This window comes from Dipodomys merriami, unplaced genomic scaffold, assembly GCF_024711535.1.
Source record: "Dipodomys merriami isolate MVZ:Mamm:240054 unplaced genomic scaffold, mDipMer1.0.p SCAF_4, whole genome shotgun sequence".
Lineage (NCBI taxonomy): Eukaryota > Metazoa > Chordata > Mammalia > Rodentia > Heteromyidae > Dipodomys > Dipodomys merriami.
The window spans coordinates 71523751-71530132 of NW_027205603.1; the positions used below are offsets into that span (position 1 = coordinate 71523751).

Sequence of the window (6382 nt, forward strand, 5' to 3'; positions counted from 1 at the left end):
GAGTACCTGATCATTGACTTAGTTACTTAAGAAAGTTGCTTAACTGATCATTCATAAAGGGGAATGAAAGTAGTTGCAGTGAGCCCTAAAAGCGACATTGGCAAAATACCTATAAATCATACAACACTACTGGAAATCAGACTTACTTTTGCTTCTGATAATTGAATGCACTGAGAAAAAAACCAAGTCAATCCATATCAATTTAATTTTGTAACTGCAGAATACATACCTCTTCTAAATACATACCTCTTCTAAATACATACCTCTTCTGAAAATCTGCACCCTGTGACTAGTGCCATTATTTTATTCTTGATCTTACTTATCTCAGTTATTCACTCATTAATATTCTAATTCATGTGCTAAAATGTATTATGTGCTTATTGTTAGGAGTTATCATTCTAGCAATAAATCCATGAAAATGTCAAAGAGGTCCATCTCATCAATGACTTCAAATTCTAGTGATAGTGGAGTGCATTAATACATATATGTATATATATGCAGTAATTATTGAATTTCAGGCATCTTAGCAGCAAGGGCCATATGTTAAAATTCAATGCAACATTCACAATTACATGTATTAAGTATTCATTGAGTTAATGTGAAGCTAAGAGTAAGTATATGTACATGTAAAAGGTTATGCAAATTATGGCTTATTATTAGAAGATCTATGACTTTTCAGTAACTTGAAATTGCATAAGGAATGCCCAAAGTAGAGGCCTAAAAAATGTAAAATAAAAAAGTATTCTTAGGAAAGTAATTTATAACTATTAAACATTTTTGCTGAATTACAATTTAATTTTGTTGCTGCAATTACAATTTATAATTTCAAGCTGCTTTACACTTAATTTAATTTATCATCACTGTAGGAACAAAATGATGAGAAACCCCAAGTTGTATGTCAAACTGGTTAAAAGCAAATATTTGCAATTTTTCTTCCAGGTTGACTATTATTCAAGTACATCCATTAATAATATTTGCAAATTCTCTTGGTATTTAGATGATAGATTTACTTGACTACTTTTCAATATTCGTAGTATTCAAGTTGTTAGCCAGAAGAAATACCAGTCTTTCTCTGTGTAGTGGGGCCACTGAGAGAGCCAGATTCAGCACCATGGACAAAGCACACATAATGCATTCAGGTTTAGACTTTGTTTCCCACAGGTGAAAGTTAAGAAGTAACTCTTCAAAAATCACCTTCTATCTTAACACATTTCAATAGCCAAAGGAAGAGCAAATAATATGTTGCTGGATAATATTAAGTTTACATTCTCATCCCCTTCTATCTTAAGGGAAAATATAATGGCCCCTTCAAAGGCATGTGCCACTAAGAAAAATGCATTAAACTGTCATTAGGTTTAATGGTGCCTCCTCACTCCAACTATCAGTCCTTACCTTTTAAAGTTAATTCATGTGTATTAATGGTGTGAAATTGATGAAATTATGAATTGAGTTTCCCTGGGCACAGGTTAAACCAAGAACGAACAGAGAAACTGGTTAATATTTCCTTTTACCCCATTCTTCATTTATACTATAAAATATGTCATCTCTGCCCTAGGGAAAGAAATGCATACAGTTAGTAAGTTGAACCTAAATTGATTTTTTATGGTTTTTAACTCAAGAAGCTGTCTTTGGTTGGGTCATTAAAGGTTCAACATTTTCTTTAGGGAATAAGGAAATAGGAGTTTTTTCTGAAATGAAATTCATATTTTTATGTATTCAGATTTTCAAAGAAATAGATGACTTCTTACATTCTTCTTTTTCTTTCAACATGGAGATTCAATATTGCAGCCAATTAAGAGGATGTAATTGTTATTTTGCAATATTTACCATATATGAGCACCAGTTATTACTTACAAGAAAAATTAAAGTGTTTATAAAAAATTGAGTTAAATATTACCATGATAAATATTATTACTACTAGTGCTCTTAATGTAAATAACTGGAAAATCTAGTTTTATACAATTGATATAATGAGACGTTATTTCAAAGAATCAGGAAAGCTGGAATCTAATTTTAAGCTATGACCTGAAAAAAACACGAAGAAATAGGAAAGCATGTATTTCTGAAAATTATAAATGAGGAATCTGAAATTAATATCTGTTGCTAAGGTTATTCTCATATGAAAGAATTTACTTTCAGTCCTGAATATGCATTATTTTACTAATAAATCTCTCTCACACACATAAACATACACATATATTATATTTACTCTATCTATCTATCTATGTATCTATCTATCTATCATCTATCTGGTATTCTTTTGTATCCTTTGACTATACTGATATCCTAGCATGCATAGTAAAACTTTTGAAATGTGTATAATCTTTAAAAAGATCAGTAGAGAACTATGCAAAGATTGGTTTATATCACCAGCATGTGTTAAATAATTAAACTAGTACTCTATCTTGAATAATTATTCATTTGTGCTTATCTCTTACACACTTTTACTAACATGAGTAGAAAACGAAGGCAGGAGGTCCACAGCCTGAGGCTGGCTTCCACAGAAGCATGAGACACTACCTGAGAAAAAACAGAAGATGAAGGACTGCATGACATGGCTATGGCTCAAGAGTGGAGTTCAAACTTCATTACTGCCAAGAATGAAAGAAAGAACAAGGGGGGGGGGTAGGCAGGAAGGGAAGAAGGGAAGGAGAGGAGAGAATGAAGAAAATGATTAGAAGAGAATGAAGAGAGAAGAGAGAGGAGAGGAGGGGAGGAGAAGAGAGGAAAAGATGAGAGGAGAGAAAAGAGAAGAAGAGAAAAGGAGAGGGAAGGGGAGAGGAGGGAAGGAGAAGACAAGAGGAGAAAGGAGAGGAGAAGAGAGGAGAGGAGAGACGTTTGGGATCCATATTTTTTAGAGTCTCATCATTTAAGAAACTTGTGTTTCCTCATTAAATCCCAGACAAGTTAATGAAATATGCTTTAAAATTATGGCGTAGCATGGATTGAACAGTATATTTTACTGTCACTTTTCATTGAAATATCAACATTGACATTCATCTAAATTAACTAAAAGTTGCATAATGATAACATATATTTGCTGCTCCAAAATGTGAAGCAAGTAAAAAAAAAATCACTTGGATATATCTCTCAAAGGGACACAGGTACGATTCCGAATACACACAGAGAAGATTTGATAGAGAACACCTGGATCCTTTTGCCCTGCAATTCTCTTTGAGGAGGAAGAAGTGAATCATTCCGAAATGTGCCTGGCCTAGTTAACTGAGCTAGCAATGCTGCAGTAAAATCTCGCAGCTGAAGCTTCTGAACTGCGAAGTTCAACCTTGACCCTTTTCTGAGAAGGCAGATTTCTATGGCGGGTTTCCCCACTATCTGGGGTCACGAATGGAGGAATGCACAGGAGCTCAGCGGTAGACTCTGGCTTGCTCCATATTGGATGGGATGAAACTATCAGGAAAACAGTCCCCCCTCCCGCCCCAGTGACTTCTTCTATTTAAAGCTTTAAGATTCTCTTCCCACGCACCCAAATCAAGTTTGCAGATCGTTTCCGCTCTACAATTCAGGCCTATTTTAAATTCAAACGCCTCACGAGGATATTTTGAGCTCATTAACTGAGCCCTTCAATAACATATTGATGAAAAATATGTTCTGTCTCTCCCTCTTCTTCTTATTTTTCCCATCTCGAATAATCTTAGGCAAAACCTCCTAGGGGATTGAAACTTGGAAGAGCCAGCGTCCCCAGGAGACTTGGACTTGCTATCCATGTCTTTGGAAAGCCCCAGGAATGCTTTCTGGACACCATCAGACACATTCAGGACCCGGAATGGTCAACATTCCTTCTCAAAAGACCCCCCAACATGCGCGCGGGGGGGGGGGGTTGGCCAACTTTGCTTCTTGTCCTGAGCTTGAAAACTGATCTTGTGAACAGTCAGTGAATCAAGGGACTGAGTCCCACCAGCTCTTCCTGCTGCCAGCCCCCCCCCCCCCGGCTGTCCCAGGCTGTCCCATTTCCCACGACCTCCTCCTTGGTCCTGAGCACCCTGGACATCCTCAAGGAAAGGGGAGTTTCCAGGGTCAGAAGATCCCAGGTTGGTCCTTATTGGACTGAAGACTTCCATTGCCCTCCGAGGTCCTGGGGTACGGGACACCAATCAACACCTCTTAAAGCCGCCCTGGCCTTACCTTGGCTCCCCCCGATGGAGTCCATCTCGCTGACCAGAAGGCATGGACGTGCACCCCGGAGGCTGGAGCGGTTCGGCGAGTTCGAGAGTGGGTCGCTGCGGGTTTGCGATCGGGCTGGGGGAGCCGGGCCCGGCCCGCTCCGCCCGCGCCAGCCCGGTTCGGACACGTGGTGCCGCGGTAGTCGGTACACTCCAGTATCCTCGGACCCTGGGCTTGTGCAGCCCGCCCTGCGCCCGGCGGCTGGCTGGGACTGCGGACCGCGTGGGGAGATGGGCGGGAGACCAAAGGGTCTGCACCGGTAGGTGGAGGGCGCAGCGAGGGGAGCGCGCGGCGGAGGGGAGGCGCCGGGGCGGCGGGGATCGGCTCCCAGGCTGGCGGCGACCTGCAGGCCTGGTTTGTGTGGCCAAGGCCCTCGCAGTTTGTTCCGCCTGCTCTTCTCCTGCGAGCTGTTCCCGGCAGGGCTGTCGCACTGCAGTGGCTCTGGGTTCCCTCCAGTGGATGGAGCCCTCGTTAGGGTGGGAGGGTCTGCGTCGCGGTGCACAACCCAAGGCAGAGCCCACCAGGCGGCGGTGGGGCCGGCACTCCAGGGTCGCTTGGACCCCCACTCACCCCAGCTAAGGAGGTTCAGGTCCAGGTGCTGAAGGAGAAAGACATTGAAGCCACAGCGTGGTTCAAGGTGCCCTTCAGGACCGACCTTCCTGGCAAAACGCCTCGATTATGACCCCTGGGGGCAGCTGAGGAGACAGGGTGGTGGAGAGAAATAATCTGAGGTTAGGGGCTCTTCCAACTTTCACCCAGCGTCCTTGGGGTCCCTCTTCTAAGGTGCTCTCTGAATTCTGCTTTAGGAAAAAAGGGTGGCCATTTGGTTTTTGATTCTCTAGAATTTTCTAGGACATAACCAGATCATTAAAAAAAAATAATTGAGCTTCCCCTCCCCCATAAAAACACCAAAATATAAATAAATAAAAATCGCAAACCTAGGCTTCTGTAGGAACAGCTGAAATATAGAAAGACTATAGAGAGAATTTGTGAGGTCGTTAGTCAAGGCTGAAAAGACTCCTCAGACAGGAGAGCTAAGAATGATCGAATTTTTCAGTCCCAATGCAAAACTAATGGTCATTTGCACTGCAGGTTGTCTGGAAGGTAAGGAGACTGAGGGAAGGTCTTTGCTCCCCTCAGAATTGCTAGCTCCAGGTAGGCCTATCAAGAGCATCCAGCTGTACCAGAGTTTTTTTGTTTGTTTAAATGACGAAACTGTTTGCCTCATTCTACTATAGCTAATGGGGTAAGAACAGCCCAAACAGCTGGCTAAAGATTCTTCCAGGTGAGTTTCTTGTTATGCTACTTGCTTGTGCTTAATCTTCTTTTTTCCCCTTCAGGGAGCTTTGTGTACAGAGACTGTTTTGGTGGAGCAGTAGACTCTCCTAAGTCTGCTCTTGTTCACTTCCTTTTCATAGCATATTCCCTGGAGTTCTATTCCCACAGTCCATTTAAAGTATGATGTGCCTGTTTTCTTGTGTCAGACAACTTTTCAGTGTAAGACTTAGAATGTTGTAGTCCAGTCTCAAGCATCTATATAATTTGGTTTATGTTAAAGGCATTAAACAGTTTATATTCTTGTCCTAGCTCAGTTTCATTTGATCACCCCTTCTGATTTCTCAGACACTAGAATTGCATCTCTCTAGTGTTTCTTAAACTCTGGAAAATCTTCTTCCCATTAAAAATGCAAATTTATAACATAAATGGAGTTATTACAACCGAGAATATTTTTGCTTTTTAAGCTTTCACATTACTAGGATTTTTTAGCTTTTAAAAATATGTTATTATTATCTTTAAATAGTTGTACAAGGGAGTACTAGGTCTTAGCATTTATCTTACTCTAGGCCATCTATTTCTGTTCAAGATCCAGCCATTAAGTTTTATTTTCCTTTGGCCTTCAAAGAAACAAGTCCCCTATGGTTTCTGGTCAAACTGATGATCTCCAATATTCCTTCCAAGTTGGCTTAGCTTTTCCTGTATTCTGGGAAATTATTTTCTTCATTTCCTTCTTTCCACAATCCAGGTTTCCAGCACATTGAATCAGATATTGTTTCTCTTGAAATCCCTACTGGCCTTTTAAATATCATTGTGGAGCTAAAAAAGAAAGCAAGAAAGCAGGAAGGAAGGGAAGGAAGGGAAGAAAGGGAAGGAAGGGAAGGAAGGGAAGGAAGGAAAGGAAAGAATAAGGGAAGGAAGGAAG

At 40.9% G+C, this 6382-nt stretch overlaps 1 protein-coding gene and 1 pseudogene across 2 annotated transcripts in view; one reads left to right on the forward strand and one right to left on the reverse strand.

Moving 5' to 3' along the window:
• The window catches only part of Sybu (syntabulin), a 100560-nt gene extending 96309 nt beyond the window's left edge, over window positions 1–4251 (reverse strand). For both annotated transcript variants that reach the window (XM_069991277.1, XM_069991276.1), the window contains exon 1: window positions 4144–4251. The gene's annotated coding sequence lies outside the window, so the exon portion shown is untranslated. The remainder of the gene's footprint in view (window positions 1–4143) is intronic.
• LOC138805949 (nonsense-mediated mRNA decay factor SMG5 pseudogene) overlaps window positions 1–6382 on the forward strand; it is a 103578-nt pseudogene that overhangs the window by 25218 nt on the left and 71978 nt on the right.